Raw genomic sequence first — 19075 nt, forward strand, 5'->3', positions numbered from 1 at the left:
CACACGCACTCTCACAGGCTCACACTCTCGTTCGCGGAAACTCTCGCACGTGGATTCTCTATCTCCCGCGCACACATTCTCTTGCTTTTGCACATGCACACGTTCTCTCTCGCACAGGCCCTCTATTTCTCGCAGCCGCACAGTCTTGCACGCACTTCTTCTCTCTCACACCCATTCTCGCATGCACGTTCTTTCTCTCCTTCCTGCACACGCACTCACTCATGTATGCACGCTGTCTGTCTTTTGCACAGGGACAAGCTCTCTTGCAAGCACACACTCTCCCTCACGCACATACTGTCTCTCGTACACACTCTTTCTCATGCACACTCTCTTTTTCTCACATGCGCACTCTCCCTCTCGCATGCACTCTCTCTCGCTCACATTCTTTTTCACACCCTGTCTCTCACAAGCATGCACTCTCTTTTTCTCACATGCACTCTCTCGCTCACAAACACTCTCTCACTCTCACCCGCACACAGTCTCTCTCTCTCATGCAGGCACACACTCTCTGTGTAGTATGCTCGCTCTCTCGCGCGCACACCCTGTCTCAAAGACACACTCCCTTGTGTGCACCCACACACACACTCGGATGCACATGCACTTTCTCTCTTGCATGTGCACACTTTTACTTTCACGCATACTCTCTCGCACATGCACATACTGTCTCACACATGCACACACTCTTAGCCTCGTACACATACTCTCTCTCACACACACACTTCCTCTCATGTCCGCACTTTCTCTCACTTTCGCATACTCTCTCGTCTCTCGTGTTTGCGTAAACTCTGTCTCGTGTTGATTTAAACTCTCACCAGCTGGTGTTCGCACAGACTCTCTCCCTTGCATTTGCATATACACTCTCTCGTGTTCGCACACACTTTCTATCGCATTTGTGTAAACTCTCTCTCTCTCGCTTGTGTTTGCACACTCTCTCTGTCTTGCATTCACACTCTCTTGCATTCGTACACACTCGCTCTCTCACGTTTGTGTACAGTATAAACCAGTATTCTTGTTTGAGGTGGGGATTGCTACAGGAGGGTCCTGTATGACCTGCCTCCCTCTCCTACCTTTCCTGGAGGTCCCCCATCTAGCTGACTGCATCTTTGGGTTATCTCCCTCCCTGCAACTGTCATCCATCACACCCCGTAGTTCCTGTAAATTCCTCATTGCCCCTAACGGTTGCTCCAACCTACAAAGGGAGGCAATCTGATAGGATTTGGAACAAGACATACTTTGTAGAAACATCATTCCCAGTACCATGGAAACGATCCCTAATCTCCTACGTCCGACAGGAAGAGGACATCACTCTCCCAAAGGCCATCACTGCACTTTAACAATCCACACACCGAGACAATAGCACAGTCTTACTGCTCGAAAAACACTGCCCTCGGATAACATGGTATCTGTGTTTTATATTAATTTAAAAATTAATCGAGAAATCTCAATAAAACTTATAAACAAAAGCCCCATTCTGTTCATGTTGTACATTTGCAAAGAAATATAAAGTTAGACTTTTTCAAGAAATCGGATCTGTTCACCTGCTGAGAGAGATCCCCACAGTCAGCTGTGAATTTCCCTGTTTGTCTATTTTCTGAGATTGAATACCATGTCCAGAGATATTTGAAACTAAACATAATGCAGAAAAATGTCTTACGTTATTTTACACACAATCATACGCACACTTACAGAGCATTACAAACACCCTATATCTCTGAACCACACATTCAACCACAAACTCTCAGTCCCTCAGTCACACTCACCCTCACGGTCACACTTGCTCCTTCACATATACAGTCACTCATTCACAAATATATACAACAACACAGGGTCCAGGAGGTTTATTTAATTGTAAATCCATTTCTTTATCTTTAGAGAAGCCACATTTTGAAGCCAAAGCCCATCTGTGTGGCACTTGTTTTCTGGAAAACATACGCCTGACTCCACATGAAACCTCAGACAGATTCTGAACAAGGCCTCACACCCACAATCCAGGAGCTGACCCTGTCATGTTACCTTTTGTGTATTCCCATCGGATTTTCCTGTTTGAAGTTTAGAAAGTTAGGCAGACTGTGCAGACACTTTCAATTATCTCACTGCACTGACTTTACACAGATACTGCATCTTAATCAATGGAAACTTTATAACAAAGTTCTCCATATCCTGTTTTTGCAGTGAAATTTGTAAATTAACATTTCTACAATGCAGGAATATGTTGCCGAAACATGTTTCTGCTGATGGGTGAATGTCGAACCAGAGGACACAGCTTAAAAATACGGGGGAGACCTTTTAGGACAGAGATGAGGAGAAAGTTCTTCACCCAGAGAGTGGTGGCTGTGTGGAATGCTCTGCCGCAGAGGACAGTGGAGACCCAGTCTCTGGATTCATTTAAGGAAGAGTTGGATAGAACTCTCAAGGATAGTGGAATCAAGGGTTGTGGATGTGAGAAACAAAGCTCACACACTGCAATAATTTCAGTCTGAGACAAGATCTGAATCAGAAGTGCCCTTTATTTCACACTTGCAAGTGGGTGTGATGTCCACAAGGCAGGGACAAAACACCCCGAATTCAACAAATACTCGATATTTATACAATTTGGTTCCGATGTGTTTGTTCCTTATTTCATTGTTTCCCCCCCTGTTTACACCCTCCACTTCCCTCAGACCGGTACCCATTACTCCTGTTTATCGCGTGTCTTACCCAGTCTTGTCTGTGACAAAATGCTCATTCCTGTTCTCAAGTTCATTTGACCCCATCCTGCTGTGGGCACATCCTTGCCTTTTCACAGCATCTTATCACTAAGCCCTTTTAATTGGGGTTTCTTCCTGTGTTTCTGTAAAAGTGGGAAACAGATGTTTAGACCTAGTGTTTATACAGGCATATCGAGTTTAACTGTCTGTCTTACAGTCCCATTTCTTTCTTGCATACACTTTTAGCTAATAGTTGAGAATTGCAGAAGTAACATTAATTTCCTATATCCTACAATTTCCCCTTTTTCTTTCTTTACCATTTGTTACCTTCTGCATTTTTCTTTTAAGCATTGCCCCCGAAATCCGCAAGCATCATTCCAGAAATTTCATCCATCTTGGTCTCACTCATCCCCTCGTTATTTAGTTGATAAAGTTCTTCTATCTGATTTCCTTTTAAGGGCATCTGTTTCATTAAGGCTGTCTCAATCAGTGTTTGGGTGAGCCCTCGTATACAGGGTATGATACAACAGCCAATGGCCACCAATACCCCGACTACTACTATCAGGGAAGTAAGGATGGAAACTACCACCCCCTTCCATCTTCCAAACCAGGATTCAAGCCATCCCGTGAGAGATGTGTCTACTCCTGAATTCTCAGCCAGTTCCTCTGCTAAGGTAGTCAATCCCCTTAAGGCCCGAGTAATTGAACCATCAGGTGCAGTGTTATTAGGAAGAAAGGTACAACAGCTTCCTCCTAACATCACACACACACACACACACACACACACACCTTTTTCTGCTTAAAATTATATCAAGGGCCATTCTGTTTTCCCATGCCATCCTACTTGTCGCATCAAGCTGTTCTGATATTCCTTTAACCGCATCCCTTGTATAATTTATAAATCGCTATTGATTATAGAAAATGTAATTTATCCAATCTACATTTTTATTAATTGTTACCCACCAAAAGAGAGCTGACTCAAAGCCTGCTGCAATTTGGTTACGAGCCTTGAATTCATCAGGTACCCTCCTAGGGACTCCTACCGAATCGAGATAAATCCTGTCATCGAAAGAAGTGTCTAACAGTGATCTCTTACCCCTTCCCTTTTTCCCTACTATCTTTTCCTTCTCAAATGCCAGGGTAAATGGAATTGCCAATTGTACAATTGCACATATCCCTTGCCAATCCGGAGGTAGGGTGGGTCTCAATATTTTGCCTCCACAGTACCACCACTGATCCGCTCGGGGAACCTTTAGTGCTGAGTAGTTCCCTCCTTTCTCTGTTTCTGTAACATTTTTAATCTTTGTACACAATTTCAGCTCCCCCAGATCTCGAGACCGACTTATACCTCGTCTACACACACACGACGTGTGATTTCCAACTGCGGCAGGAAATGTGGGGGGAACTTGTACATCTTTCTTCTCCAAGGGAGGGAACCTCAGAGATAGGGAGGGACAATTCCTATGCAGTCTCATCCTGATACAGGGCTATCATACATTTCATGCCCTTCCTGTCCACACTTCCACCCGAGCGGAAAGGGAACCACCTGGGCCACTGGCCTACCGGAGGCACATGCATAGCAATTGCTCTTGTTCAGACTTTTTACAGTATACATTACCCATTCAACCCAGGCATTTGCATCCCCGTATCCAGTTTCTATTTTGATATTCTGTTTCAAGTCTTTTACCTCTATAATTTTTACTACTTTAGGATCAGTGGGAGAGGTTAAAGGTTATATGGTGGGCGGCACGGTGGCACAGTGGTTAGCACTGCTGCCTCACAGCGCCTGAAGACCCGGGTTCAATTCCCGACTCAGGCGACTGACTGTGTGGAGTTTGCACGTTCTCCCCGTGTCTGCGTGGGTTTCCTCCGGGTGCTCCGGTTTCCTCCCACAGTCCAAAGATGTGCGGGTCAGGTGAATTGGCCATGCTAAAAATTGCCCGTAGTGTTAGGTAAGGGGTAATGTAGGGGTATGGGTGGGTTTCGCTTCGGCGGGTCGGTGTGGACTTGTTGGGCCGAAGGGCCTGTTTCCACACTGTAAGTCTAATCTAAGTCTAATCTAATCTAATCTCATTATCCAATAATTCTGCCCGTTTTCCCTGTCCTATGCTAATTCAAAAACAACAGCCCACGAAATTCTTCCCATGTGCTTTCATTTCTATCCCAAATGTTCCGCCCCCCCTCCAAATTGCTTCGTGCCATGTGGTTTTATTTATTGTCAGGTATGTTGGGCTACACTTTTTATCAGGACAATCGCGAGCTGGTTGGAAGGGGGTCTGGTGTACTGTGACGTGACTATTATACCAAGTACCATCCCCAAGTTCATCCCCATAGGACTTAAGATGTATCTCTGAACTGCGGTACTGTCACTGATTATCTACATCCCCACAATTTACTAAGTTGCATGCATCAGCATCTATTACTTGTGGATTATCAGACTCAGGAACCATTAATAATACATATGAAAAGGATATTTGGCAAAATACCAATACTAAGAGGGTTAACATCATAACTCTAAGCATTCCCAGTACTTTAAACATCATGCTGAAGCACAGAATGAGTCAATATACAATCCTACAGAAATAATCCCCGCGCTCGCGTCGCCACTGTATAATCAGTTACTCAAAGTCCCTTTAGCCTGTGTTTCAGCGGGTCTTGCGTTGATTCGGCTGTCCAGACTTCGTCCTCAACTGGAGATTCCACTGACCCTTTGATCCGAGTGTAGTGAGTCCAGCCTTTCTCCGCTGTTCTTATTGCCGTTTCAGTCAAAAGAGCCTGGTACAGCCCTTCCCAGTCCGGCCGCAAATTCGTCTCTGTCCATGATTTTACTCAGACCCAATCTGCCGGCTGGATGGGATGAACGGTGAATTCTAGGGGTGGAGTCTGTGCCAATAAACCCTGTTTCCTGGGGAAAGACAAAGAGGAGGACAAGCCCAGTATATACTTCTTTAAGAACAAGTCTTCAGTTTCGGGAATTGGCAATTCTCCATTCGTTCCCAGATAAGGTAATCCAGATAAGATTTCATAGGTGGTTAATCCAAAATCTTTCCTTGGGGCTGTTCGTACTCGCAAAAGAGCTATCGGTAAACATTTGGCCCAAGGGAGTCTGGTTTCTATTATCAATTTAGAGAGCTGTCGTTTGAGTGTTTCCAATATTGTTTTAGACACCCCACTCACAGCGGCAGTAGCTAGGGGGTATACCTCAACCCAACCGGATAAATGATCTACTCTGACCAACATATATTTTAGTCTCCCTACCCTGGGTAACTCAGTATAATCTACTTGTATACTCTGGAAGGTCTCAATCCTGGGTCTCTTCCTCCTGGGGTCTGTTTTCTCAAGACTTTTTTATTTACCTTTCTGCAGATTATACATCCCTCTCATATCTGTTTAGCAATTGTATGTATCCCTTTACCTCCATATTCCCTAAGAAATAAATCACACATTGCTTGTACTCCCCAATGACTGCCTTGGTGTAGGACAACCATAATCTCTCGCATCATCGTTTTGTTCAACATCTGTCCAAATAAATTTGGGGATTCTGTAAACCCCTGGGGAGCACAGACCACCAGTATTGCTGTGTCCCCAATCTTTCCTGTCATGGGGTCTTCCCATTCATTGGCGAACAAATTCCTACTTCCCTCTGCCAAGGGACAAGCCCAAAAGGCATCCTTTAAATCTATCACACTAAACCATTCGTGGTCATGAGGGATCTTACTCAATCTATAATCAGTCCCTCAGTTACTGGCTGCAGTCCTCATTTACCCTCTATGGAAATGGGATATTGTCGCTCACAGACAATGTCCCCGTTCCTTTTTAAATTTACTTCAAGGGGAGGGATCTGTAGTCCTCCACGATTCCCTTCCCTAGCCCATACAATAGGGTCTATCTCTCTCTCCATATCCTCTGTCAACATTGCCATTTTTACAACCAATTCATTTTCCTGAATTCCAATCTCCAGTCCTAAGAGGATAATTAAGTCTCTCCCTAGTAAGTTACTTCCTATATCGGGGATATACAACACTTCCCCTGTGACCCTGTCCTCAGGATCTTCTATCATCATCGGTTCAAATACTGGGACAGTACACCCTCCCCTTTCACCCCGGAAACAGTAATTGACCATGTCGACATGTCTACTTTCTTCGGTTTAAAATTCAGCGATGACCGTGCTGCCCCCGTACCTACTAGGAAGACTACCTCTTCCCTACAGGGTCCCACCTTCAAGTTTATCAAGGGTTCCTGGTGGGTCCCCGAGGGCAGGAACCCCTGACACCCCTATTCATTATCAATATTCATAAGCGGAATGGCCCTTGCTTCCCTTTGTAGATCAGGACACTCCCGCTTAAAATGCCCTATCTTTCCACAATAATAGCATCCTGCCTGTGGAGACTTCCATCACTGCCCCTGTCACTCGAACCCTCTATCAAATGCTCCCCCTTGTCTCTCCCTCTCCCTCTCCCTCTCTGCCCTCCATTCTGCCATCCCCGCTCCGGTTGCTCACTATTGGTCCCATTCTTTTCTTAATTACCTCATCAACCATAGCTACCATCATTTTCGCCTTCTGTTTCTATCTCTCATTCTCTCTCTTTACAAACACTTTCTGTGCCTCTCTTAATAATTCATCTAATGGTTTTTCACTCCACCCTTCTATCTTCTGTATCTTTCGCTGTATGTCTGGCCATGCCTTTGCCACAAAATGTACTTTCAAAAGACCCTGTGCCACTGGGTCCTCAGGGCTCATTCCAGAATATTTCCGCATGGAGTCTCTTAATCTCTGCAAGAAAGCTGAGGGAGTCTCATCTTTCTCCTGTCTAACTTCAAAGGTTCTAGTCAGATTCTGCGACTTCGGAACTGCCTCTCTTATTCCTTTTAGAATCAGGTCTTTCAATTCCCTCATTTCTTCTCTATGCTCCGGGTTTTGATTTTCCCACTGGGTGTCTCTGAGGGGAAACTTCATCTCTCCCTGTCCAGCATCCCCATATAAGTCCCCTTTCCTCCCCAGTAAATAGTATATTCAAAATAGACATTAACTCAGACCACGTATACAGACTGAGCCCCAAAAATTGATCAATTTGTTGAGACAACCCTACCAGATCCTCAACCAGGACCTGAATTTCCTTTTTAAGTTTTCTATCCTCCCCACTGGTGAGGGGGAGGGGGGGCACACACACAAACCCAATCTCTTTGTCCCCTATTGGTACCTCCCGAAGGGGACAAGTCGTTATGTTCTTCCCTTTTTTTCTTTTTTTTAAAGAAATATTTCAATATTTCTAGCTCCCCATAACTTCAAACACCAATTCATCAATTCATGCTTGACTAACTTTAAAGCCTGTTTTATAACTTGTAAATATATTTATATATTTACGTTCATTTATTCAGTATTTAATATTTAAAATGTAAAATGCATACAGTTCCCAATTTTCAAATCCACTGTAATCACCCAGTTTTAGTCCCCTAATTTGAATCCAAAATTAGTTTTCTAAAGTAGTCCTGACCAATCATTGCTCAATTACAATACTATAGGTCGTGAAATAATCAGAGCTGCCTTAAAAGAATTTGTCAATTCAAGTTAAAAAAAATTTCTAATGCATGAACAATGGCTGAATCCAAGGTCACAGATATTAACCATAGAAGATTTCGTTTTTACAACACTCTAAGGTTGAACTGAAACTTCAACTGTCCTCCAGAAATCGCTTTTATGTAGGGATAAAAGAGATTAGTGAGAAATTGATAAGAAGGCAGTCATGACCTGTAAAAAGAACAGGAGTTATCATTTTTTTTCATAATCTCTATAGAATCCTTAACCTTAAAAGAAATCATGTTAAGTTTCCATAATAAAAATCAGATTCAAAACAGTCCTGGAACTCAAGATCCAGGGAATATAACTCAAACATATCAATCACCAACAAACAAATGTGCAGTCAAACCAAATCACAAAGGGTTAAACTTTCTATCAGCTGTACAGCTCTTTTCATTCTCTCTCTCTCACACACACATTGACATATAAATTCAGATATTTACAAACCCAGTCTTCGTCCGACCTGTACTTTGGCCAGAAGACGGCGGGACGAAGAATGGATTCCTTAGTCCATACAAAGCAACAACATTTAATCATTTTCTTTCCTTGTACGAAAATGATTTTTCCAATTCCACAACATCCTGCCCAACGGACTTTCTGGAGGTATGTTGTAAGGGACCCCGCCTCCATTGCCATTGCCTTTTTCTTCTTTTGTTTTCCCGGAGGCTTTTTCCTTCCCCACGGCACATGGAGTTCCTTCGTTAGCCCCTTACTAACTACTAAAACTCAATCCTGGCCACCAAGGCAGTACTTAAAAGTTAATTTTCTTACCTTGGACTGTGCACAGAGTTGCCTGGCCCCTTTTTGCCGTATTTCCTATCGACCTCCGTTCACTGTCTGATTCAGATGTCTCTCTTGTGGGAGTCGTACCAGTCGTCCAAGGGAGCGGACCAAACCAGGACAGAGACCACTCCTCAATGGGGAACGGGACGCGTCTTCCCAGTGTCCAAGGCCAGCCACTCCCCCTAGCGATGGAAGAACATCCCGGACGAGTCCCCAATTGTGAGAAACAAAGCTCACTCACTTCAATAATTTCAGTCCGAGACAAGATCTGAATCAGTAATGTCCATTATTTCACACTTGCAAGTGGGTGTGATGTCCACAAGGCTGGGACAAAACACACTGAATTCAACAAATACTCGATATTTATATAATTTGGTTCCTACATCTTTTTAAAATTTCATTGTTCCCCCCCTGTTTACATCCTCCACTTCCCTAAGACCGGTACCCATTACTCCTGTTTATCTCTTGTCTTATCGGCGTTGTCTGTGACAAAATGCTTATTCCTGGTCTCACAAGGCCGTTTGACCTCATCCTATCCTTTGCTCACCATTATCTACTCCCTCCATCTGTGCCGCACCTCTCAGCATCTTATCATTAAGCCCTTTTAATTGGGGTTTGTTCATGTGTTTCAGTAAAAGTGGGAACAGATGTTTATACCTACTGTTTATACAGGCATATCTAGTTTAACTGCCTCTCCTCACAGCATCTTATCTAGTGCCTGTATTATCTATCATTGTTTCGCAGTCCCATTTCATTCTTGCATACATTTTTAGCTAATACAAAAACAATTACGTATTTCCTCCACATAGTTCCCATTCTTGTTGACTCAGCTCTTGGCTGAAACAATTACACACTGGTGTGAGTTCATTTACTTTACATAAGCAATTATAATTGCAGAAGTAACATTACTTTACCTACATCCCACAGGAATTGAGTAAAAACTTGAGAGAGCAGGGGAAACAGAAGGGGAGAGAGAGAGAGCGAGAGAGAGAGAGAGGCATTTTGAGATTGTGAAATTGTTGCACTGTTTGATTCTGGGGTGACAGGAAATAATTAAACTGAAGCAGCATCACAGAGAGGAAAAGTGATCAGAGTAATTAGCTGCTGCTGCATTGCACCATGTGGGATCTTGCTGTGCTCCAGCTGCCCCAATGCTGTCACTGCAGGCAGTGAGTGTTTTAATCAGCTAACCTGTCATTTCAAAATTTTTCCAAGGCTTTGGCATGAAATCTCCGCCAATATGTTTGCGTTTGGATGTTACTGAGAGATTGTCTGTGTCACTGAGAGAGGAAAACCTGGGATCTTGCTGTGCTATCTCTCTGTAATGATTTTCCTCCTTTGCCTTTCAACTAATGCTGTCTCTTTCCTCCCAAGGGACCTTGCTGGTCACTTGAAGATTCAAAGAGAGAAACTTTGGGATCAGGAGACGTTCAGGAACAAGAGCTTTCTCCAGAGGGGACGCGTTCCTGAGGCCTGAGGCCTGGTCGACAGGCTGCACCCCGTGGGGGCCCCCGTGAGTTGTGTGTTTATTTACCCCGAGGTTTAATCTCCTCTGGGGTACCCCTGGGTTTTAGGGGCCTCTGGGTAACTGGGGCCCTGTTGTTTTTGAAACAGGTTTGAAGCCTGGGGTTAAAATAACTGGGGCCCTGGGATTTGACACAAACACATCAATCCCCAGTGAGTGTGTCTGACAGACAGGACTCCCCAAGGAGGGAATTAAATCTTAAATCCAAACTCTATCCAAAGACTTGCTCTAATATCAGAGTAATACTACTTGTGGGATATTGCTGTGTCTCAAACCACCTGCAGAGTGGCCACATTGCAAGAAGGGTGACCAAATGTGATAATCACATAAATAAGACCCAGGTTGGCCCAATCCTTGAGTATCTGGGAGGGGATCTGTCTCTCTGTCTGTCTCCCCCACCACACCTCCCCCCCCCCCACGCCTTGAACCCTCTCCAACTTTCTTTTACTGATTTTCCAAACCAATAAAACCGTCCCACACACAGCAATGTGACTCGCGGTTATTTGAGGTGGGGGAGATGGAAATAGTTTGCAGCACAAGGTAATTGTGTTTGAGACAAAGGGGTAAAAACACAAGATGCAGACAGAGAGAGAGAGTGTGTGGGAAGGAGGGAGGGATAGAGGGATAAGATTTGTCTTTGTATCTGGGCTGGGAAAGGGAGACAGGATCTGGGGGTGGGGGGAGAGAACGGGGCTCTCCAATATCCCATCACCGACCAGCTCCAATCACTTCCTACTAGAAAGTACTATCCACAAAATTAAATCCTGGGATGGATGAGGTGATTCCTTAAACACGATTCCCAAAGAAATCCACAGTGTCCTGTCGGATGTAAAATGGGATTTGAGCACATTCTGGAGCACGAAGAGGACGACCCTGTGGGATCGCACTGTGCATCAATGGCCCACTCTATGACTTGTCGTCATTTTAATGGGGAGGGGTGTGGGGGACAGGATGTGGGATTCCAGGCAGGGAGAGACAGACAGAGAGAGACTCATGATCAGAAACCGGATTTAGAAAGTGCTGGTATAATTGGGATCTTGCTGTGTGTAAATTACAGGGGGAGCATTATGCTTGTGGAGGGGTTGTTGTGGGGAGGGGTAGTTGCTGGGGGATGGCATTGGTTCTGGCAGGGGGTAAAGAAGAGGAAATACCCCAGGTATGCCACACCCAGCTGCCTGTGGGATCTTGCTGTGCGCCCCTCAGCCTGCGGGTTGTCCCTTACACATCACAGGAGCCTGTCTACAGGGCCCGGCCACATCTGCTGATGGTCTGATAGTGGGTGTATCATCCCTCCTTTCCCCAGCCCAGACGCCCCCCTCCTCTCCTCCCCCTCCCCCCACAATGTGATAGTGACGGGGCTAGTGTCTACAGGACAGGGCGGGGAGATGGGAACACACTTTAAATGGGAGGGAGGGAGGGGAGGGCATTTCAATCAGAATGTGGGGGGAATGAAGAGGTTCAATGTTAATATCATGTAGAAACAGCCCCAATCCCAGACAGAGTGTGGGTCACAGTGGGTGTGAAGGGGAATGGAATTGAGGGGACATCAGTCCTGCCTCTTGTGATATTTTTTACCCCCGGTTTGTCAGAGAAGCAGCTGGAGGGGGCAGGTTAAACACGGGGGGAGGGACGGGATCCAAGCTCTGAGACCGACTCCCTTCCATCGAGTCTCCGAAAATAAACCCTTGGGATGGGGGGTCAGTCAGAAAGCATTTACCCCCTGGGTCCCAGTGAAATCTGTTCCCATTCTCTGGGTTTAAAACCAGCGAGAAGTGCTGATAAAATGGGGAGCTTTGGGAAGTCACTCAGTGATGGGATTTTGTTTGTTTCTCTTGAGTTTGTGATTCAAAAGATCTTGGCTTTGATTTAATCAATTTCCATCTCTCTCTCTCACACACACATACATGCCCCTCCCCTCAAACAGAAACACTGGGACAGTCCTGAGGCAGTTTGACACCTTCCTGTTCCCGTTCTCTGGGTTTCATATCAGGGGCTGTGCTGGGAAAGGGAGACATTGTGGAAGGCAGAGAGCGATGGGATCTTGCTGTGCTTTTGGTGCCAGTGTTTTATTTTAATCAATTTTCATTTCACTCTCAGTCTCTCCCCCCGAGGAGGGGATTTGGTCTGGGAGCTGAAACTTGGACAGTGCAGAGACAGAGAGAATCCAATCATTCTGCCGTGAGGAATCATCAGACAAGAGCTGGAACCAGAGAGAGAGAATACTCAGAAACTGTTCTGTCTCCTTGTTGTTCATTTACACAGACACAGACAACATGTACACGCAGACACACACACCCCTGGGGAAAAGAATTCTGGGGTTCAGGCCGTCTCTGTGATTTTTACCAAAAGGGGTGAGCTCTGGGCTGGGGGTGGGGAGACAAAGGGGCAAAAGGGTTGGAGAGAGAGTTGCTGCACAGTCCGATCACACAAACGTCACTGCCTCCATCTCTCACTGCAGCTCCCATCTTCATTCCCGTGTTCCCTCTCTCTCTTCCCTACATCTTTTCTTCAATCCCCATCTCTCGCCATCCTTCCCATCTCCATCCTGTTCCCGTTCCCCTGGAGATTCCCTTTCTACAACTCACTCTTTTTCCTGGAATTGTTTAATCATTCAGTCATTCCCAATCTCCTGCTTCCCTGCTCCCCTCTCTCCACACTTTTCTCTCGCAGCCCTGTGGGATCTTGCTGTTCCTGGCTGAGGATCTTTCTATTCGGCCTTACACCATCATGCTCTCTCTCCCTCACTCTCTCCTCCTCTGGCCATCTGTCTCTCTTTGGGATCTCTCTATGTCAGTCTGTCTGTCAGTCTCTCTCTCTCTCTCTCCCCCCACTCCCCCCTCCTCCCCCAGGCTTTTTCTCTCTCCCTCCATCTGTCCTTTTTTCTCTCCCTCCTTCCCTTTCTCCCCACTAGGTATTTGTTTATTCTACTTTCTGTCTTTCATTCTCTTTGTCTCACTGAGTTTTATTCTTACCACCATCCCCCCTCCCCCACAACCTGTCCCTCTCTCTCTCCCCCATTCCCCACTCCCTCCCTGTCTTCCTGTCCCAGAGGATGATTTGGACTCTGTGCCATGTGGTCATTAACACAGTGGGCTCTTACTGTTCCCAGGGACACCTGTTGTTGTACAAACTGTGGGGTGGGAGGGGAAGTAAAGCCCCTTTCTCAGTGAGGGGTATGGTGGGGCCACGGGAAGCTTGGGGACTGGGATCTTGCTGTGCATGAAGACACACACAGTTGAATAGCCGGTCAGTCTCTGCACACACTCCCCGTGCCCCCCACCCTCTCCAGTCCAGGTCCTGGGACACAGCGAGAGCTGGGGGAGGTAAGGGAGAGTGGGGAATTGTACACAGTGGAGACACATGGGGGGGAACGAGGAGAGGACGGGAGGGGAGGGGAAGCAGAGAAGGGGCAGTGTTATAAGTGAATTCTGTCTAGGTATTCTAAATCTCCGGAGAATAGTCCCTGACACTCGGCTAACTACTCTACACTATGGCTATGGTTCAGATCAACCGAGTTCTGCCTCCACACTCTGCCGACCGCGGACTGTCCTTTAACCCTTGACTTCAAGGGAGACTGCCCACAAGGTCCCGTCCTAAGAGGCGAACTCCAAGCTGACAGCACCAGCCCTTATCCCCTCCGGCTACCGCTTTTCCCGTGGCAAATTGAAATGCTGCGAGACACACAAATGAGCAACGGATGTTTATTTCAAACTTGCAAGTTTGGGCGGCTTCCAAAAAAAAGGAGCTTCGGAAGAATCGCAACGGAAGATTTTACATCACTGATATTTATACATTATTTTTACATGTAAAAACATTAATGACAATTCCATTGGTTAAAACATTTCACGCTTTTCTCTGCCAATTCTTTGATTAAATATTATTTTACAATTCCATTGGTTAAAACATTTCTCGCTTCTCTATTCCAGGCCTTGGTTATCTGTATGTTTCTAATATTTTAAGAGCTTCTATTGTATTATTGCCAAGGTTACCTAGCTTCATAGCAGCCTAGTTTTAATTAACAGCTTACGTCAGTTTCATTCAAGGTTACAAACCGCCATGTTTTTGACATAACAGTTTCTCCCTGTTTCCAGGCTAACTTACATTCAGTCTCACAGTTCGCCCTTACTTATTAACCCTTAGTTAAACTGCAGAAATTACATCACCCATATCAATCCCCCCCTGTCTTTTTATACGGTCTGTAATTTCTGCAGCATAATAATGGCATGTCTATCCCAATCAGCCTCAGGGTCGTCCGCAACAGTCTGGAGGTGAATGCCCACCACTGTACGCACGTCGCCCTTCATCAGGGCCGTCTCAATAAGGCGGGTGATTAAACCCCACACACAGGGAATTATTCAACAGGCCAGAACGACTAAGACCCCTGTTACCACCAGGAACAAAACTATAACTGAGACCATCACCCCTTTCCATTTCCCGAACCACAGCTCCAGCCAGTCCAATCAGTATTTACACCCGAATTTTCTGCTATCCAAGGCTAGCCTATTCTCCCACTCCATCCGACTGGTGGCGTCCAGTTGCTCCGCCAGCCCCTTGACTGCGTCACTGGTAAAGTTAATAAACCGCCCTTGGCTCTTATGTCTTTCCTGTTCCCCTACTATGTCTTCCTTCTCAAATGCCAGGGTAAATGGAATTGCCAATTGTACAATTGCACATATCCCTTCCCAATCTGGGGGCAGGGTGGGTCTCAACAGTTTCCCTCCACAGTACCACCACAGATCCGCTCGGGTAACCTGTAGTGCTGAATAGTTCCCTCCTTCCTTTGTTGTGGTGACATTGTTAATCTCTGTACACAATGTCAGCTCCCCCAAATCCTGAAAATGTGGGGGGGAGCACGTACTTCTTTCGCCTTCAAACGAGGGAATATCCGAGATAGGGAGGTACAATTCCCATCACTCCATGCAGTCTCTTCCTGATACAGGGCTATCATACATTCTATGCCCTGCATGTCCTGCTCCCACCCGAGCGGAAAGGGGGCCACTTGGGCCAACGGCCTGCCGGAGGCACATGCATAGCAATTGCTTCTGTTCAGACTTTACCCATTCTACCCAGGCATTTGCATCCCCATATTCCGTTTCTATTGCGAAAATCCGTCTCAAGTCCTTTACCTCTGTAACTTTCCAGTGGGTTCCCAAGTTCTTTCTGCCCTACATCAACTCGAAAACAGCAGCCAACAAATTGTCCATGTTTTTGTTTATCTTCACCTCACCCCAAACAGGTCCGATGAGGTCTCCTTGATTATCAGGTATATTGGGTGACACTGTCTATCGGGACAGTTGCGAGCTGGACGGAAGGGGGACCTGTGTATCGTGACAAGACCTTCATACCCATTACCAGTCCCAAACATGTCAATAAAATGTATCTTTGTACCGAGGTATAGTCTCTGTAAATCTACAGACAAACAACCAACTAAGTTGCATGCATCAGCTTCTATCACTTGTGGATTTTTAGACTCAGGAACAACCAATGATACATCCACATAAGAAAAAGACATTTGCCCAAATCCCAGTCAAGCACCATAACTCTGAAACATCATAATGGAGCACAAAACAATTTAACATACAATTCTACAGAAATAATCCCCGCCTCGCGTCGCCACTGTATAATCAGTTACTCAAAGTCTGTGCAGTCTGAGTTTCAGTGGGTCACGTGTTGATTCGGCTGTCCAGACTCCTTTCTTAACTGGAGAGGGTATCGGCCCTTTGCCAGTCTTTCTCCGCCGTTCAGTGGTGAGGAGTACTAGGAACGGGCTGTCCCACACAAGTTCGAGAGTTTGCTGTTGCCAATGTTTGATCAAAACCCATTCACCGGGTTCAATGGTGTGCACAGCGAAATCCAGAGGTGGAGTCTGAGTCAGGAGTCCCTGGTGGAGTAAACGAGAAACAGCGAAGCTCAGGGTCTCAACATATTTACACATACACATATCTCGTGACTCAAGCTCTAGGTGATAAACACTCAAACATTCATGCAGTAACGAACAGATGACTTTCAGCCAGAAACACAACAAAATGTAAAAGCTTCCGTTCTCTCTCTGTAGGTCCTCACACACAGCCGATCGCTCTCTCTCTCTCTCTCTCTCTCATACGGTGTTGGTCTCTCTGTCTATGTCTGCCTGTCGCTGTCTCCTGTGTCTGTGCGTCGGAGCTCATAGCGACCTCCCCTCGACCACCAGGTCTTCAAGTGCTAACTCTTTTCCCCAACTATCTCCACTCCCAGTCTCCAGTACTGCTGCCTGGGCAGTCCCCATGTGGCAGATCTTCCCCCCTCCTTCCCCGGAGGTCACTGCTCTACATAGGGAACTGTCCAGGGTCGGTTGTCAGTAACATTTTGATTCTTTCAAGCGCATCGCAGTCGTCAAATGTAATGTTTTCCCTGTGTCTGGGCGCATCCGCCCCCGGAGCTCCCGCTCCCTATCTACCGCTGTCCCCACCCCCGTACAGTTGTTCAATGCAGCCCTACGCGCCGTATAGCCCCCATGAACAGTCTCACCGAAATACAGTCTACTTACTGTCTCAACGTCCTGAAACTCACTCTCAAGTTACCCATATTAATTCGCATCTGCCCTCAGAGTTTCTGTTCCCCCCTGCCTCACCGGCAGTCTATCTCTCTGTATAACTGGGCACATTTGCCCCCGCTCCCCGGAGCCTCTGCTCCCCTGCCTCATTTTCCTGAAGGTGAATACCAACCCTTATGTGAATTTGGAATTGTTCTAACTTATTATCACCTCGTCCTCAATCTCATGAATGGTCCTCCTTTCCCTCCTTAAGTTCTAATAAAATTATATCATGAAAGAAAATAACGTTAAGCATTCATAAAATTACAATCAAAAATAGCACACTGAATCAAATGACAAACAACAAGTTTTAAACATAAAACCATTAACAAACAGATGAATGCAAGCCAGAGCACAAAGTGTTAAACTGCTTGTTAGCTGAGAAGCCTTCTGCTAGATTCTCTCTCACAGCTTGCAGCAGTAGCTTCCTCTCTTTTTGAGATATGACACATAGTTTCTTACTTCCACAGCTCCACACAGATTTTCGCAGAGAATTTCACACAAAAAGATTCATACACAAACACAAATTCTCACATCCATAGAGACAACTTGTTTTTTACAATCAGATTTACACACACAAAGAAACACATAGATCTTCACCAACACAAAGATCCTCTCTCTCTTACAACAAACAGATTTTACTCAAACACCCACATACCCAGTTATACTAGCAGCTTCCGTTCGTTCTTCCTAATCGGGCCGGCCCATCTCATTCAAACATACATAAATATTCAGATTTAGATATCCACCTTATCTATCCGACTCCTTTCCCTATTCACATTCCATCCCGTAGATGCCCTCTCTCTCTCTCCGTAACTCCGGGCATTCTCGTTTGAAATGACCTAGTTTCCCACAGTGATAACATCCTGCGGGTTTCGGCCTCCATTGTCCATAGCACTTACCCTGGACATTCCACTTCTCTTCACCACCCTTCTGCCAACTTCCTCTATCCCTTCCGCGACATCCTTGTGTCCTTCATTCATCCTCCCAGGGGACTCACAGTCCTCCCTTCTATCATTATCTTAGCCTTCCGTTTCTCCGCCACTATGTCTCTCTATACAAATACCTTCTGAACCTCCTGTAACAACTCCGACTCATTTCTACCGCTCCCGTCCTCTATCTTCTGTAACTTCTTCTGGATATCAGGACATGCCTTTGTCACGAAGTGAACCTTTACCATCCCTCATCCTATTTCCCCATCTGGGTCTATACTCGAACATTTCGTAACCGACTCCCTTACTCTGTGTAAGAACGCACAGGGAGACTCGTCCTTTCCCTGCCTCAGGTCGAAAACCTTGGCTAAATTTTGCTGTTTGGGGATGCAAGTTTGTATCCCTTGGATTATCAAATTTCACAAGTCTGACATATTATCCCTTCTATATTGTGGTGGTCCCAGTTAGGGTTCTGAAGGGGATATTTGTCCTCACCCCTAACCATCCCCCTCTCATGCCAAATTGTCCGGCAAGCTCAATACTGGCGCTGCTACTAGTTTTTTTTTTAAAATCTCAATTAACACTTTCCCTATCCAGTATCCCCATATAAGTCTCCTTTCTCCCCCAGTAAATAGTATATTCAAAAATAGACATTAACTCAGCCCACATATACAGACCGGGCCTCAAAAATAAATTAATTTGTTCTGACAATCCTATCTGATTCTCAACCAGGACCATCATTTCCTTTTAAATGTTCCGACCTCCCCACTGGTGAGAGGGTCATACACAAATATTGCAATGTTCCTAGCTTCTTATATCCTCAGACACCAATTTATTAATTCATGCTTGACTAACTTTAAAGCCTGTTCCTAACTTGTAAACATATTTATATATTTACGTCCATTTATTCAGTATTTAATATTTAAAATGTAAAATGCATACAGTTCCCAATTTTGAAATCCACTGTAATCACCCAGATTTAGTACCCTAATTTAGATC

The sequence above is a fragment of the Hemiscyllium ocellatum genome, chromosome 20 (genome assembly GCF_020745735.1).
Source record: "Hemiscyllium ocellatum isolate sHemOce1 chromosome 20, sHemOce1.pat.X.cur, whole genome shotgun sequence".
Lineage (NCBI taxonomy): Eukaryota > Metazoa > Chordata > Chondrichthyes > Orectolobiformes > Hemiscylliidae > Hemiscyllium > Hemiscyllium ocellatum.